The 18126-nt window shown below is 38.9% G+C and overlaps 1 protein-coding gene across 2 annotated transcripts in view; it reads right to left on the bottom strand.

Moving 5' to 3' along the window:
- POU6F2 (POU class 6 homeobox 2) overlaps nucleotides 1–18126 on the bottom strand; it is a 320098-nt gene that overhangs the window by 228759 nt on the left and 73213 nt on the right. The gene's annotated exons all lie outside the window — the stretch shown is intronic.

Here is an 18126-nt window from a genome sequence, read left to right as displayed (position 1 = left end):
GTTTGGGACTATATGTGATACTTACTGTATTTCTGAAGTCTGCCTGCATACAAATGTAATTCTAGCTTCTTTAACCATAACTCACAACTGGCTTATTTAAATTTACTTTAAATTTTTCTCCTTTTCTGATGAGTGAATACAGCCAAATAAGGCTGAATAATCTCCGCACAAAGGGTTTATTTGGCCCTTTACACTAGTTTAGCTACAGAGAATTTTAAAAGCTGCACTAGAAGTGGGACACGCACAATCTCACACTCAGACAAGCCCCAAGGCACCCTGCGATTAGGAGGCAGCAGCTCCCCCTGGCAAGATGTTAGAGCCCTCAATAAGGGCCCTTTCTCAAAGCAATGGCTGCCAAGCCATTGGTATCAAGTTGTTACCTAGAGAAGATGGTGGCTACTACAGAGCCCCATAAATCAGCTGCCTCAGCTAATACGGATCCACTCTTCTACTCCTCGTCCTATTGCGTTCTCAGAAAGAACTTCATGTTCAGTGCAATCATTTTTATAAGCTCAAAATATTAATTCTTTGTGACAAAACTTAAGCTAAGTCTATGCACTTATACTAGCAGCTTGCCACCTTTACAAACACAGGTTTTTACTAAGATACAGCCCCTCAAAGTGTTTGGATTAATGAGGATCCACCATACCTTCTGTCCATTGGACGCACCAATATTTACTTACTACTTTTCCATCTTAACACAACATTATTTCTGATACACACATTTAATGCATTTTTTTAAACTCACTGATACTCTAGTTTATATATAGCCAATCATCTTTTCTATGTGCATCATGCAAACATATTTATAGTTATACATATTCTTATTTGTTTCCCTAAGCATATTGCCATGGACTTATATATAATTTTGTTTCATAAACTGAGCTGTGTTTCCATTATTTATTAAATGTATGTGTGCATTCTTTTTACGTGTTGACATGTTTCATACTGATAGAAAAATAAGTGAGGAACAAGAGGTGTCAAAGGAACACTGCAGATAGAAACAACAGGTTATGAACTGTAGGAAGATGTTTTACATAACGTTTTACGTGCTTTTAAGTGTAGTTTTACTTGTAAAATTTTCCTCAAAATGGAAGCTTCCACCTTAAAATAATTGTGCCACATCTTAGGAGCTTTTCATTAGCTCACGCATGTAGACTGCGAACTCTAAATGTAACAACATCACAGTTCTTCTTATCATGTTGCCCATTTCTGATCCTATTTATTCCATGCACTAAGCTAAACTTCTCATAGCAATCAGACTCCGGTCAGAAGTAATGCTAGGGAAAGAACTTAAATGACTACTACTGGCAACTTGGCTCCCTTTACTCAGCAAGGCACATCCCAAGATCAATCTCTCAGGATTTGCCTCTTTCAGAATCAGGACTTTACACTTGGTGACCTGCTTCCCACTGGACTTTCCAAACCTCTGTGACTGCAAACGTCACCTTTAGCAAACACCCACAGAATATTTTATATGCTCAGTTCTTAGATCTCCTCTGCTTTATAATAATTGAAGACATTGAATACCCTCAGTTTCACTGAGCTGAAGCTGTACCATTAAAAACTGGACTTTGAACCTACTCTGATCCAAGTATGTTGCTATGGAAGCACCACAGATATGTTCCTACAAACTCATCATAGGGCAAATTTCAACATTGCTTCTGATTTGGCACACCTTTCAAGGGTTCATAAATTATGTCAGGATTAATAGACCACAGCTGGACAGTTCTTGCCCCTCTCAAAGGGCTGAAGGATGAAGAAGACTAGGATGTTCTGGACCTATTCTACTATTCTCCTATTCAACACAAATGGTCCTTCTGGAAATGGAAAATCCAGGCTTTTCTTTCCTCGCTTTCAGTATATTTGTTTTTCTAAGAAAAATTATTTTAAAAAATAAACAAAATAAAGTTGCTTTCAGGACTGCTAACTCAGCCAATACAGTTTTCCACATATACACATATGCTGGAAAAATAAACACTCCTGTACAAATTAAAGCAAGATTTTTCCACTGATTCTGAAGATACAAGAGCTGGCTATAATTTCCAAGTGCGTACAAAAATACACAGACACAAATTAACCAACCAACCTAACACAACACAAGTTATTCTAGTTTTGTTGCCTGTGCTTGACAGACATAACTATGTCCTGTTATTCCATGTGCCTTAGAGAATAAGAACTTTCCCTTAATTTTCCAATTATTTTCTTGAGTTGTTCCTGTTTTCTTCTTCCCCTGTCAATTATCCTGACACTTCCTAAATTTCCTGGAAAGCTTTCTTTGTTATGTGCTCCCTGCTCTTCAATACGTTATTGCTGCTCTTTCACCAAGCAAATAAATCCTTGAGTTTTCTCAAGTTATTCTGAAGTATGGACATGAATCGTTCTGCCCCAATATAAGTTTAAATATACTGTTTTCCCCAGGTATCTAAGACACTGCATTTATTATGCCTACAACGATGATATTTTATAACTTATCCAAAGGCTGAATTCCAGCTTGCACGAACACAGATCATGGGAATATGGCATACGTGAAAACATGGCACATGCTGCCTTTTGCAAAAGCTGTTAATGAGCTGTACTGAAATGGTAGCTGTCACTTTGCATTGGATCACAGCAATCTGTACAATGTAAGGAAATTAAAAGCTCCCAGTGGCAATGGATCCTGTTTCAGTCATTAGCTGCTAGGGAGTGACAGAGACCATTCAGAGGACCAGCCCCCTGTGAGGTTCTTTGGTCCTCGGGGGATTCACTGCTAATGCTGTTTTATGCCCCACTTCTTTGTGATGCAGAGTGAACACAAATGAATTGCTATTTAATTTATTTATTTAGGTGCAGCTAACATTGCAGGGGGAACAAAAAACATTGCAGGGGGGGAAAGATCCCACAAACACGAATGCATTAATCTAACAATCAAGATGGCCACACAAGCCATTTGGTGAATGCCTATAAAATACCTACGCAGATGTGTGTGCAGTAGATACATTATAATACAATGAATACCAAATATATACGTCCCAATCCTTTGCTATTTTCCTTTGAAGTAGGGTCCACTGAGACTGAATTAGAAAAGCAAAACCGCCATTAAGTCTTATTTCAGTATGAGACATATGGTAGAAATATCTATCTATCTATCTGTATTTTAACAGAGAGTCTGAGAATATTTGCTTCAATCTTTGTGTTTCAAAAGAGAACGAATCAGGCAGAAGGATAGAAGGTTACAGATTAGTCCTGGTCATTGCTCAAAGCGTGTGGGTTATAAATAATAAAGGAGAAAAGGGTGAAGGACACTAAAATATAACTTGGGGCCCACAATGGAATAATCAAAGCAATGAATCTAATTTCAGCTTAAGAATACCAAGCAACTTTGGATTCCATGTCTCTGTGCTGCTCTCTTCCGAAATATAGGAACTGATGCAGCAACACACATGCCATCCACACATTTTTAACAAGTTCCATAAGGAGAACAAACTACGATGTCTTGCTTTTTACTGCACTGTAGATGACAGGAATGTTTGTGTGCATGTAATTTGTGTATGCATATATATAAATTTATAGTCCACACACATTCTTTAAAAGTTCCATGCTAAGCAGAAAAAAAGTAAATTGTCTTGTAATCTAATGCACAATAAAAATGACAGCCAGTTTGTATGTACCTAGTGTGATATTACATACGCACACCTACACACACACACGTACAATTTTTTGGTCACTGTTAGAGAACTGCTTTTAGAGACCTGTTTTTAAAGGGCAATAGGTGGGGCTAATCCTGCAAACCTGCCATATGACAGTTACAGATCTGACATATTTGCAAGACGAGGCAATATTAGGTGAAATGCTGCGAGGTGCTGAGAGGCAAACATCTTCAATACGCAACCCTTCTCCCTTGTGGTGTGAGGGCTCTGCGCTGCTGAAGAAGCCGTCGCCCTCTGGCAGGATCAGCTTCCAAAGGGTCTTTTGCAAGATTGGTTTTTAGCCAGATAACTCAATGTCAGAATGAGGCAAGGAAGAAGTGAATCACTCGGTGAGCACCTTTAAAATTATGAAAGGGTCTGAAAGATAATTTTCTCCAGCCTCTTGGTTCAGAGGGGTCAGGCCTAGAAGCTTCTATCTATCGCTGTAATGGAAAATCCCACTATTCCAGCAGAAGCAGGATCAGGCCATCTGTTTACCCAAAGTATAAGCTTTCCTGAAGATGACCACTGCCTACAGAAGATGAAATTTACAGACAACCCTGGGGCTAAGGCAATTTTCCTCCTTCATACATCTCATGAAAATATGCTTAGTGTTTCGTGCACTCAAGCAAAGTGAATAGCCACATCCTGACTCAGATCACTAGGTCAAAAGAAAAATGAGATTGTAATCAAGCATGTAAAAATGGGGAATTACTAACATTAGGTTTATCTGGGCCTTAGGGGTGCCATCTCATAATTTTGAAGTGATAAATGGCGGCATTTTAATGTCTTAACATTAAAAAAAGCAAACTGAAGCAGTGGAGATGGGATCACACAACACAGTTCTGGCTCTGAAAAGGGCCTGCAGTGGGACCGGGACTTCTTGGTTCCACATGCAGGTCAAGTGAGAAGACATCAGGGATCCTTTGGGCAGCCCAGTCACTACCACGTGGGTAAGATGCATTTTTCTAGGGGATTTTGAAATTATTTATTCCACAGAGCAGTTTCTGAACTGTAGGGAGAAGTAACTTTCTTCAGTTTCTAGTGGCCACCCTCTTCTGGATCCATTTTCTCTGTTTTTATCTCTCCCAACTTATCCCTCACTAAACCTGCTCTCTAGACACGGTGCTTTGTGCCAGAGCAGCCACAGAATCACAGACGAGCAATGGCAGTCACCCTGCTCAGTTTCTGAACAGCTGAGATGAATCTCACTAGACTCCTCTGGTAATTTAGCTGCCAGTGACTAACAAGGTTGAGCATAAAAAAGCTGATTTCTTAATAATGATAGAAGAGCCAAATTTGGGCAGATTCTAAAGGAGGTGTTGAGAGAACATCACTCTGCCAAATTTTGTTCCAGTACATGAGTCGAACCATAACTAAATTAACAATCCTGGGCAATACATATTTCCCTCCTGTTAGTTCTGGAAATGGTTGAATCATCATTGTTGCATGCAAAAGTTACCCTCAGGGAAGCATATGACATGGAAAATTTTAGTTTGAAGTTTAAAAACTTAAGATCGGAGCTTAATAAAGTCATAAATTTCTGAAAACATATATTTATGAAAACATAATGGAAACTATTAGGCAAGCCTTGCTACATGAGTTTCTTCCAGTTCTTACAACATAAAAAATTTGCTACTCAGATCAAACACACGTGTACCTTTACACCAATTACTATTACAACAGTGAGTCTTGTACCCTTGCTGCAAGTCCTAATTGTATGCCATACTAGTTAACAGGCTATTCTCATACATGCACATACAATTTAAAACCAAGTCTGAAAGAGAAAATTGCCAGATTTCTGTCTTTGACAAATGTGAATTTGTACAAATGTCAGTACGTGTAACTGTAAATAAAATAGAGAAGTAAAAAGCTCAAAATAAAGGTCAGTGAAGGCTGAAATTCTCCCTCCTAGACATAATACAGTGTATAAAGTTATTACCAGGCCTTCCAGGCCTTGCAAAACTTTGCCCCTTTCTACATCTCATCTCTAGTTGCTCATGATCTCTGCACTGCCAGTTCAACTTACCTTTCCTCTATCTAAGGTGTTTACATAGCCCCCATTAGTGTAGCAGTGGAAAAAAATCTCACAATCTTTTAATATTTTTATCACTGTGAGACAGAGATAAGCTATTATCCCTACTTTATATAGAGGGAACCTAGGTAAAGCGAGGATAAGGCACATTTTATAATGCTTAGATTCTAGCATTACACTAAAGTGCTTGGAAACTCTTGGGAGAAAGTCCATATAGGCATAGCAAACTGCCTTAACTTATATCCCTTCACTCCCTTCTTTTACTTGATCCTCCTCAACTGTTTGGAGGGTCCACCATTCCATAGCCATTGTCAAAAGTGACTACCACAGACAGTGCTTAAAACTCAGTGAAAATCAATGGAAGTTGACCTCTTAAAATCTCATGGACCTGATTTTTTAAAGGTGTTTAAATACGTGGCTCTCACACTTGAATAATCTAGACCTAAGTCACTTACAAAAAAAAACAGATGAGATCTTGCCATGTCTACAAGGGCAGTGTTTTAATACCTACAAAATTTGGGCTGTGCCCACCAGTGTCATGAGAAATGTGAAACGTGTGAAGAAGCTGTGACTAGAACCCCGGATTCTTGAATCCTTCAGGAAGACCTTCTCTGAGGCACCATCTTTTCTCTGTTATCTGTCACTAAATAATTGTGTTCATCGAAGCAACTGCCCAAATCTGGGAGCTTATTCATTCATTCCTCTACCAAAGTCCCTCTTTATATTAATTTCTGGCTAGGCGACTGCTACTGACTGTCTCTGAAACTTTACTTTGAGTTCAAGTGAAATAATGTCATTTCACACATTAAAAAGTAGAGCATGCATGCTAAATACTAGCATATATTTTGTCTATATAAAGACCTTCCAGTTTTACCTTAGATAACACAGCTTCCTCTCTGGCTGAGCCAGTCTCATCCAAGCTCTGTAGGAGGAGTTTGAACTCTGCTGCACTCCCAAGAAGTGTCAGAAATCTTCAGGCAGTGCAGTTCAATTTTAAAAACAGATGAATGAAATACAAACATAAGTGATAAATCCTTTTTTTTTTTAACTCTCCTGATTTAATTCACTTTAGGCTTCCTCTAAAATTTTAGTAGCATACTACAGTTTTTTTTATTTCCCCGACATGCATCAGTGCCACAAGTTTTGATAGAGCAATGCTGACGTTTCAACTACAAGCGCACAGAATAAGGGGAACACATTTGTTGAGCAAGAAGGTGTCTTCCAAGTGTGACAAAAAATAAAAATACAGTTGCTGCTTCTGTTGAAATAATTGGCAAAAACAAAAACCAAAACAAAAAGTTATTTCTAGTATCATCATTACGATGCAAAGATGCATCCCAAAGTGAGCCAATTCCACATCCCCTAGCTGAGGCTAAGCAGATTCACAGACCTCAGGTGCATTGCTTTACACTCTGTTCAGATTAGAGATTTGCTTTATGGCTAGGAGAGGTTAAGATCTTTCACTTTTTAGTATTTTACAGAAGCTCAGACCTGGTATTCACTATGAGAAAAACACTAGTAAGAGGCCAAATCCTCCTAAAGACATGCCAGTTTTAGTAGTAACGGTTAACAGCAAAAATCCCTAACTTCTTCCTCAGTGCTTACTACAGTATTTTCAAATGTAAAAGCACATAATTTTACCATGTAGCATTTCCATTAGTATCTTAACATAGGGAAGGAAAGATACTTCTCTTTCTAATGACACAGCAAGGAAATGTGATAAGCAAAGGTCACCCCCCTATTTACACTGTCAACTAAAAACCTCTTCCACTTTGAACTAAATATGATGTTCTTTAGTCCCTGTCCTTAGCTACTTTCTGAAGTTGTGTGCTACTGAGCATAGTGAGTGTTGCAGATGCAAATCAGGGAAGACACATGTGCAATCTACATGAAAGTTTATAACAATTGTACTTTGTGGGGAAAAAGAAAAAAAGGGAAAAAATCAATGTCTGTAAAATAAGACTAACATTTTCCTAATGAATGTTAAATTAAGACTTCACTTTATGTTTGTATGGCTTGCAAACTTCAAGGTAAACAATTCTGTACACAAATAATGAATTAATGAAAATTGGTAATAAATGAGGAGGCAATAACAAAAGGAATAGAAAAATGGTTGCCTTTAGGATGAAAACTCCTAGAACACTGGGTCGAAGCAATAAGCAAAGTGCCTTCCTGTTAGGGATATCTACTTCCCCAAAAAGGGTTTAAATTAAATATTTCCATTAATCTATTCTCTAGAAAAGTCCACATCATCTCCAACTTGTGAGGATGTTATGTCTGAAACACAGCTTATTAGGAAATGTAGCCTGCTACTTGGTGTATTTTTTTGAAGAAACATGAAATAGTAGTACAGTATGTTGTAAAGAGGCTTTATTAGAATAATCTCTCCCTAAAGATGCTTTAAGGCTAACCCATCCACTGACCCATGAAGGGTAAATGCTAAATTCTTACAGTCAAATATTCATTGTAACTCTTTGAAAAAGATGGATGAGCCGTGGCTCCTCTTTAAATTACTGTGAGATGGATAAGTAGGTACTATCATCTGGAAGGTGATCACCATCACTAGAAGCATCACCTCCCAGCTGTTAAGATGACTGAATTCTGACAAAGGAGGTTTGTTTACATAGCCGTAAAACTGCTACAGCATCTCACAGTCTCTCACTATACGTATTTATAACACTACTCTCATGAGAAGGCAAATTTCAGATGTTGTGAAGGCAGGCAGAGTGTAGACTTTTATTAAACCATCTGTTGTTTTATAAAGCAACATAAGCTAGTAATTAATTTACAAACTGCCAAACCTTTAATCTTAAATCAGGAAAGAATTTATTAAAACAGTAACCGTGCATGCTTTGCAGCATGAGGCTTTCTGAGGACCCGCTGAAGGCTAAACACAGTGAGTTTCCTCAAGCTGAGCCAGTGACAATAGTTTTGTAGCGTATGACGTCAGGGCTTGGCCCCAGCAGGACGTGGCTGAATACCTATAGGTATCAGGGAAGACTGGTGGGAATTTTGGTCTCAGGATTCCGCCCAGGGACTTTAACTCCACAGAGTACTCAAAACACTGGGAGCTTCATTTGAACCTGAAGAAGCTCAGAAATACCTCAGTGTATTGTAACTTTGCCATAGAGGTCATCAATGTACAGGGTACCAAGAACCACAATTCAGCATAGTCTCCCCTACTCTGAAAAAATAAATACAATGAAACCTACCACCTCTCCCCACCACCAACACTGCCTTGTAAGAAGCTCAGAATAGGGCAGAACTACTCGATGGATTTTGGCCAAGTTTGTGCATTACAGCTCATGAGCTGTGCTGGTTGGCCTGTCACTGCATTCAGTCTTCGAAGCAGAGAACAGCAGATGCCGCTCAGACCAATGACAACACTAGGTACAAAGGATCTTCCTCAGGCATGGGAGAAGTATTCCACACAAAACACATCTAAACAAAACCTACTCTCAGTCCGGAAGCTGGTTTAAGTCTGTCATTTAAGTAGGATTGGTACTGTGGAAGGAATACAGTATTCGTACAGCTCTCCCCCTCTTGCTGCCTTGAATACTAGGTGGTTTTCAGAGGTTAACAAATCCAAATTCCTAACTCCTGTTACCACTGCATCAGAGAGGATGCCCTGATGCCACTGACCACATTCGCCTAGCTGCATACCGAAAAACCTAAAAACAATGCTGGCTTTGATGTGGAGGGGAGTATGGGGGGATCTTTTTAAATTTTGAGGGTTTTTGTTTGGTTGGGTTTTTTTTAAGATTTTGAGACAGATTTAAACCATTCAACTACTGTACTTAAGCCTCAGAATTACAAGTTGATACCTCATTAGAAATATAGGCCAAATCATGTTTCTACTGCAGTAGAACCTATGAACTATATTAATGATAGAGAATTGCCTTTAAGTGCATGTGGCCATGTTAGAACCAGAATGAAAACCATGGCTGTTTGATAAATCCACAAATGCTCCTTGTACATATCCCCAAAGCACCAAGTTCATTAATAGCATAAAAAAATCCGGACAAAGAAGTAAGTAACGATAATCTACTGAATCAGAGCAGACAGCTCCCAGACACATCATTTCTCAAGTCCTGCCTGCTCTCTGGGATGCTTGCAATAACTCCCAGAGTCACCCAAAATAGTTTAACTCTAGTTTAATTAGAGAGTGATCAGGTAATACTAGGGGAATTGTTTGTAAAGTATGATACAGATAATAAATTAACATCAGATTTAATTACTTTTAACATATAGAAGCAACAGGTGAAAACTTTTTTTCCTAATTTTCTTGGTCTTCAAGGCCTATGTGTCTAGATATTCAAAGTAAAATGATACTCAATGATGTTCTGAAGCTTTTTTTTTTAAGAAACCTTCAAAATTTAGAAATAGAATGTGCTATAAATAGGAAAAGGATCACAATATTAAAATGTAAAATACTAGTTTAATCCCAGAGTGTCTTGGAATGAGCGTAGTACCAATAAATCCAAACAAAAATTCAAGAAGAATAAATTAAATCATTTAAAATTTCCAATACTTGTGTTTCATAGCATAACAACAGCTAGTAAGTTTATGGCTGCACTTTCAAACAGAAGTTTGCTTTCCCTGTTGTCATCTTTAGAGTACCTGGATTTGACCTACAAAGCTGTGTAATGCCTTTTTTTCTTTTTAAACATAGGAAACCTAGAGTACACTAAGTGCTTTTACCCTTACCATCTCATTTTGTTCTCTCTTCCATATGACCCTTGGGTGTATAGGTTGTAATAACTCTGGTTCAAGTCCTATTACAGTTAGTGCAGCTGTGGGAATCTAACAGTCAACATCTACAATATCAATAACTACTGCATTCTTAATCAGGAAGAACAAGCCAAAGGAGGTAAGTAGTTGAGCAGATTAGAAGACTTAATTGTCTTCACCTTAATAAATAAAGGGAATTTTTCTCTCTCATCACAATGTCTGGGGAGCCATGTAAATGCATGTACAAGTTAAAATAATACACTTTTCTTTAAACCATAAGCATTTGAGTTTAAAGCTGGCTTTTGGGCATATCCTTTGAGATCAAATGTAACTGCACCCCAGGAAACTGTAATGATTTCCCTTATTCTTCTGTAAATATTGCATGATAGTTACAGTTTAATAAATTTCACTCATCAGTTTATACCACAGATCTTATTTATTCACAATTTATTAAAATAAGAGGTGTTTCACAAATAGTAAAAAGGAAACAACTCCTAAAGATATATCACTGCTTTAGTTCACATTTCCCACAGCATGGCCCACCAGGTCTATAATGTATTTTTCACTCTCTAGTGTTTGCTCAAAGACTCTCAAACACAAGATAAATTCCTCTGTCAAACCACACAATTATTTTTACTAATCCATTGAGAATGGCAGAAGCTGAAGCATTTGAACTGCAGCAGCCCAGTACAATAATCTAACAGTTCATTTCAGCAGCTGCAGGAAGTGTTATGTAAATTGCAACTAACTTCTTTTTTTCATGCATGAGCACCTCACATTAATATTACTCAGGCATAAAATTCATTCCTTTGACAGTCACCACTAACTCACCATAGCCAGTTATCACCAGAGTGGTATCAACCCGTATGTGCTACAAATGGAACATATTTTCCTAACTACTTTAGTTAAAAGGACAATAACTGTAAAAGACGACTTGGGTTTAATACACAGAAGAAATAGTCAGAAGTAGTAGCGAGGTGTTCCACAGCCACCACCAGCAGAGATTCTTGGAGTGTTGGTCCTGCTGTATATTGAAAATTTTATTCCAAGATAAGCTTGAAGGGCCTTCCACAAAAATTTCAAGACCAGGAGAACTTAAAGAGTAGTAAGATCATAATTAAATTTTGGGAGTGAAAATGTTTTTCTTATCCATGTTTCATTCTTATTTTAATTGAAAATAAGCTTTAGAAAGTTTTGTCAGGGTAAAAACCTATTGATTACAGAAGCTAGGAAGTCTTCACTTACACCTGTAAGGCCTATTTGTTATTCAAGGTCCTAAAAGAGACAGCGCAATCAGTTTTAACAGACTCATAAGGCTGAGAAAGGAGGATCTGACAAGGCGGCTTTCCCCATTGCTTGAAGTTGTGGGGGAAAAAAAGCCCTTCCACACATCAAACTTCATAGAATCAACCAGTACAGAAAAGTTCACAAAGCATCTTCACTTAAATTTGGGCTACATAGATTGTGAAAACAGCATCATGCCCTGGCTGGAATAACCTTCAGTACACCACTGCTGAGCACCACAAGTCTGAGAAGAGCAACAAAACCTGCCCCACTGGTGTCTTACCTGTCTGTACCAGATACACTTCATTAGAAGGCTCCTGCTAAGTTGCTTATTGCAGAACTATAAAGACACTTCAAAATTCAGCTCTAGCTGCCAATGAGAAAATGGTGGTGTCAGGGCCACGAGCACACCAACAGGCCTTAATGTTCCCTGTCTGATGAGCTGGGGCCTCCCCTTACATGCCCTGCCCATAGGACAAGGATTCCTGAGGGTTCAACCTTTGCTTAAGTTGCATTTCACTTGTACCAGCCTCCAGTCCTGTCTCTGGCCCTGCCTCCTGGATGAGTCTTAGATCTACACTGTTGGGAGCTTGTCTCCTCAGCCAAACTCTCGTACAGATGTTGTAGGCTTGTCTCTAGTCCTCTCTTTGGCCCCCTTTCCGTTTGTTTCTGTCTGAGCTCCCTGGGTAAGCCTTGGACCGGGTTTCAGAACCCACTAGACTGCCTACTCATCAGTGGAGGTCACCCTCCACTTCTGGCTCACCTTCTCTTAGGGAACAGCCAGCCTCACTGCTGAGAAAGACCTCTAGTCCTCCCAAATCATTCTTACTACCCTGTTTGGAGCAGAAGACTCCAGCAGGAAGTCTAACACTCATCTCAATACTGTATAGCTGTACCCCACTGTTGTACTCCAACCCACTTTCCCATCATCATAGCCATCATCTGCCATTACTCCTTTACAGACGCTTCCCTTCATCAATCCGATTCCAAGCATGAGACCATTCATCCACAGTACAGCCTCTTCTCATCCAACAGACACCCAACAAGTTGGTGGAAAGAACCTTTCATTAATATCTGCACTGGACTGACCATCACCAGAAGAGTCACACCATTGTCTGGGCTAAGAAAAAGACTCATAAAGCCCACAAAGCCCAACATTTAGGGTTTAAACTGCCATCTTACTCTAGAAAGACAACAAGCAAGGAGAATATCTATGTCTATTGCCCTCAGTATTTCCTCAAGCAGCCTCCACCACCCTACACTCTAATCAACACACTAAGCTACTGCCGCAACATACATTTTTTTACCTCAAAGTTATGGGAAAGTGCAACTGGCACTGCCTGAAGCATACAAGTTAAATCCAAACCAAGAAACATGTGCTTTAAAAGGGGACATTGACAATTAATCAGAGAAAATCTCCTGTGTTGAGTGGGATGTAACATAAAAGTCTATTTGTGAACAAACATTAAAGTGTTTATTGTTAAGACATTTTGAACAATTTTTAATTATCTAAACCACAGTTTTTATTTCAGCTGTGAACATAATGTACTGGATTAAAGTTAACAGTAGCAAGAGCAAAGGTTTATTAGCTAGTTTACAAAATCTCACAAACCAGGTCAATAAAGAGCAGAGAATGTCAGCTAAAACTGACTTACAGCAATACATGATTATAAAAAATAAATGGGTTTATGGGTTTTATATTGCTGTGCTGCATTTGAGATAAAAACATAATCCCAAAGTAGAAAAGTCTTTCTTGCATTGCACCATGGGTAGATCTGTGTTAAGTAGGCGTAACACATTCCCGTCCTGCCGAGATAGCATTTTACACACACAGAGTTTGGGTGTAAATGACCTTAATGAGGTTATGTAGAAATTAGCTCTTGTGTCATAAGAATACAGGTCAGATACACATGATCTTTATTAAATTAATATAAATAAATATTCCTTTAGGCAATAGAAGCTAATTCTACCCTATATAGGTAGATGAGTGAACACGGGAGAGGAATATGACCTCACACGTTTTCACTGAAATCCTCCCCAGTCCAAATCCTCCCCAAGGAGAGAAGGATCATATCCCAAAACCGAGGATGGCTTTAAAGTTTGTAAATACTTCTTCAGCTGTACAGCCACTGTGCTTTACTAGACAAGTAAGTCTCCAGATGTGCCAAATCCTTGCCTGGGTTTCATTCAGCTACCTTGCACCTCCACCTCTTGTGTTCTCATCCTAGCATCTGAAGGTGCTGCTTGGTGCCCAGATCAGGGCCTGGTAGGATGACGACAACACTTCTTCTAGAGTTATTACTTACTGCCACTGTCCTAGGCAAGTCTCCCTTAACTTCCCTTGACAGCTTATCATATCCTTACAGCAGAACTCCTCTCTATCAACTTAGAGGCCACATGTCCCTACCATACAGCCTGGAGTAGGAACTCAGCAAACTGAGAGGTGAGTGTTTTAGCATGTCATGCTATTGATTTTATTGCTTAAGATCCTATTTAAAATTTTTAAGCAATGCAGCATGGTATTGCTATGACAAATACACTAGAACATTTTAATGGCCTTTTTTGGCTCTCTGCTTTGTCTAAAGTGCATGAACATGATTTCACCTAAAACTACATTATAGAAAAATAAAGCACAGTAAACAAGCACAGTTCATGTAAACCACCATGCTTCTTGTGGCTAAAATATGCAACATTGGCAACAGCTAACATGCATCACAGAAGTCCCCTCTTTGACAGCAGCAGTCCAGCAAAATGACCAACAACAACAAAAATAATTCCTAAATGACTATAAGCTGTTTTAGAAGCACTACATTTATAGGCTGTATTTTCCATCAGGAAGATATTTGTGTATGTTCTACCTGAATCCATTGTCAATTGTCATCTCTCATTAAACAAGCAGATGTGACTCTTATCTGCACTTACATGACAATTCTAAGAAAAGGCAGCTTGGACTGGAAAAATTGGAGAGTTACTTCAGAACCAGTATCACAGCATGTGAGTAAGAATGGCCACTGAGCATGTTCCCAGTGTTGCAACAGATCTTCCTACATATGCTACGTATTTTATGACATGCTAAGTAGTTAAAGCAAATTTTCTTTCTGGAAGACTGACAAATATCCAGTCTTTGCTGCTTCTACTTCTATAGACAGTCCTTTACAATTAAAGAAATAAAACAGAGCAGTACTAAAAACCCCTCCTCCCTACAGCTGACTTGAGAAATACCTACATTCAAAATGCCACAAATTCCATTATCCCATTATTTTATACCAGCACCTGAGCTTCACTGCAGGTGAGAGACAGCCAGTGTCTAGGCACTCACCTGTCTCCCTCTAATTCCTGTTGGAACCAAAAAGACCCTCTAATAAAAAAAAACCAAAGAAGTAATTATAACTACATTAAAGAGGCTTCGTTTTGTCTGACCAATTCTAACTGCCACCTCTTAAGTCTTTACTTCGTACAGAATGACTTTTTAAAGCTGTACTCAGTGTCACTTGTTTTTACTGAATTTTAATTGAGTTTATCTTAATATATTCTCAATCATCTAAGGGGCTGGGGGGACATGCTTTCTGAACTGACTCCTGGGTTGGATTACACACTTGAAACCTGCAGACTCTTATGACTCTTAGCCACCTCCAAAAAAGCGCTTTTCCAATCTTCTAGAAATTATAGTATGTTATCCCACACATTAAAAAAAATTATAGTAAAAATGTAACATTGACAAGTAATTCCAGCATTCACTGAAATTATTCACAATTTGCAAAGTACAAGTGAAAGAACAACCTTCAATGCCTGCTGTTGTACTTGACTGATACCAGTACATGTGTTTTTCTATGTTCAGAGCTGTCAAGCTTCCTCAGCAAAACTGAACAGTTCTGTACCTGTGTCCTTCAGGGATGTAAGGCTTAAATTCTGGTGTCAGAGCCTGGCTTTTAGGTACCAAAAGAGGCAATGACAGAGGGATTTGCAAAATTAGCTCCTGTTGCTTTTTTTACTATTTGCTACTGTGTGCTCTTTCTGCCTCCAAGGGAAGAGTAGTGAAAATCTTTTCATGGCAAAGACATATACTTACAAAATATGGTAATTATTTTTAAAAAAGCAAAAATTTTATTTCATAGCCACAGGTTTCATTATTTATTTAGTAGCTAGTTCAATAATTTCAATAATTCTACTAGGCCTGAACAACAGCTCCACTTCAAAAGAAAACCCACAAAAGCATTCACAAAACTGCGTAAGTCCAACTTTTTTTTGCATGTGCTTGTTAGGGACTGATATCTTGTGTTATCCAGTGTTTGTTTAGCAGAATCATCTTATCAATGATTTAATTAGCTGTTTGTTGGGCAAGAATTTTCTAAGAAGAGATGCCAAAGAGACGGAATTTAAAAAGAAAAACAGTTGAATGGTAACACAAAGAGGTTGAATTGTATCTTCAGAAACACATTTATGCATGCTTATTCACTTCCACTTACCCATGAAAACAATGCACAGTCAACTGATCTAAACACTAACCAGAAGCATACAGAATTACTCACAGTGTCATCGTGCAAGAGCTTAAATAGGCATTTATTTTACATAAGTGCATGCTCCTCCCGGCCTCTCCGCAGGCTTTGGGGGGAAGATGCCTTCATGCACATTGAAAATGCACAATTAATGTCAAATTTGCCACTCCAGCTTTTTCAGGTTGATTTTTAAATTAACAAAACTGCTTAGTTTTTAGTATTTATGCTTTAGAAACACTATACTCGTGCACACCAACTGCAGTCCTCATTCTCAAAACTTCATATGTGAACTTTCCCTCTTTCACACGATGCTCTAAAGCACTGGGTAAGTCTTGCTAGAGCAGCTTAGAGTGGTTCAGAAAGCAGCTGGATGCACAGCACAGAGTAAATCAATATAATTACTTCAGCAAAGCTGCTACATATCCCTGTGACTTGTAGGAAGATAGGCAGATAGACAAAACACATCCATAACACCTTAAACATAGTGGCTCCTCTATCTTAATTTATGGGAATTAATTTTCATTTCCTGGATCCTACTGTGAACGCTTCCAATGGACTGCACAATAGCTACAGTTTAAATACTTTTAAAACTGAGTTGTTGCTCAATGTAGGGACGCTTGGTTTGTCTGCTGGCACTGAGCATCTGCATTAGCTTCCCTGCATGCATCCCTACAACTTCCACAGTTTGGGGTCTGAGAGCAGACGGAAAACAATTTACAGACCTTTAACAGTACTTGTTGCTAGTGTTTGTTTTCTGCATATTCATGCTTCAGAAGGTGGCTGCCAGGACAACATCCCCAGGCACAGGAGGAGAAGCATCCTACAGCACCAAGGAAGGGACCGAGTAAAAGGAAGATAAACAAGCAAGCTAGGACAGATTCAAGCATAGCTGAATTTAAAATACTGAGGGTCTTGTAACTTTGCAGCCACTCTTCTCTCCCCTCCACATTTCAAGATCTGATCTTTAACGAATATAAATACTGGCAAACAACTTCACCAAGACAGTGATACACACTTAACAACTGGAATCAATATAAGCCCATGCTTCTGCTGAAAGAGACGATAATGAGACAGACCTGAGCTGGCCCACAGACCTGGTAAAAACTTAGCAAGTAAACCCTGTCCCATTAGAAATCAAATTCTGTTCAGAATACAAGCCTTTTGGAGAGACCACTTGCACTCTCCGCTGATACTATGGATCTTTTACAGCTACATTCATTTGGTCATATTTGCCCTTCAATCTTTGCCACTCAGTGTTTTGACAATGAGCATCCTGCAAAGGAAGCATCTCCATCTCCCTGTCTCCTCACACAGTTTTAGAGGGTGCTGGTTTTCCAGTGGACAGTGTGGAGCAGAGCAGAAGTGGACACTCAGAAAATCACACTGATGTGGAAACAGCCGTAAGTTCTCCACCAGAATAATTCTGCAGAAAGGAGCCAAATTTCTGAATATAGATAAGCCTTATGAATAAAGCAGGACGGTCTTTTCCATTAGAGAAAAAAAAATGCTCTTTATTCTGGACATAGCAGTCTGGCAGTTTATACATCTGCAGCTGTTTAAATGCACACTCACTTCTCCTTACAAGCTCCCTAGCAATACCGCACACTACATCGATACATTATATACACAAAGGCATTTACATGAGTAAGAGAGCAAATTCCTTTGAGAAGTCACTCTGCAGTGCAGCATAAAAACCGTGCCGCTGAGGTGGAAGTTGTTAGTGTATCTTACCAGTAGGTCAGTCAGCAATTCCATCTGTCTTTTTGACAATTAGTTCACAGCTTCCCAATTCCCTTGCGGTTTTCTTGTCCGGTGCAAACCCTTGGAACACACCATGATTGCAGGTTACCTTTTCTTCAGTGTTGTGCAAAGGCAAGCCATACAGCAGAGGTTTTTTGGTTTGTTGTTT

This window comes from Chlamydotis macqueenii, chromosome 2, assembly GCF_036417535.1.
Source record: "Chlamydotis macqueenii isolate bChlMac1 chromosome 2, bChlMac1.mat, whole genome shotgun sequence".
NCBI lineage: Eukaryota > Metazoa > Chordata > Aves > Otidiformes > Otididae > Chlamydotis > Chlamydotis macqueenii.
Note: the sequence above shows the minus strand (reverse complement) of the source record. Positions and strands in the feature narration are given on the sequence as shown.